General features: G+C 37.6%; 1 protein-coding gene across 1 annotated transcript in view; it reads left to right on the top strand.

The window, feature by feature from the left end:
* LOC119590609 overlaps positions 1 to 534 on the top strand; it is a gene marked incomplete in the record, with an annotated part of 39,967 nt that overhangs the window by 37,645 nt on the left and 1,788 nt on the right.

Here is a 534-nt window from a genome sequence, read left to right as displayed (position 1 = left end):
TGAAATTTTTGAATGATAACATTTCTTACATACACGTACACGCATGCATATATACATGCAAATAAAACAGTCTATGTACTCTTAAGTTTGTAAGGGTTGTTATTAGCAATTAAGGTTATGAATTCATGTTTAGCCGTTACTTTCGGTTAAAAGTTTACAATTTGCATGTATCTAATCTTACCAATTTCCTTTGATTAACTCTAACGAATGGAAATAACCCAAGTCAGATCCTTAAATTTAAACATGGTAATTACTCAAATCATCTACATCATGTGTTTTTTCCCCCTAATGAGATTATATTTGTACACTTCACGTAATCTCAGCCTAAGATTAACATTACCTCTACCGTGTATTTTTTCCCACTGAGATCATAATGTGTCCGCTGCATCCAGTCTGTATTTTTTCCTAATGAGATTATGATTATACACTTGGCATAGTCTTAAGCTTCCTAACCCCCTTCCCCGCGCCCGCACTCATCCCTTGTCCTCCGTGCAGATGGTGAAGATGCAGGCGGTGCAGTCGGCGCTGGCCATC

The sequence above is a fragment of the Penaeus monodon genome, chromosome 27 (assembly GCF_015228065.2).
Source record: "Penaeus monodon isolate SGIC_2016 chromosome 27, NSTDA_Pmon_1, whole genome shotgun sequence".
In the NCBI taxonomy this organism is placed as follows: Eukaryota; Metazoa; Arthropoda; class Malacostraca; order Decapoda; family Penaeidae; genus Penaeus; species Penaeus monodon.
This window is presented reverse-complemented; position numbering and strand designations above follow the sequence as displayed.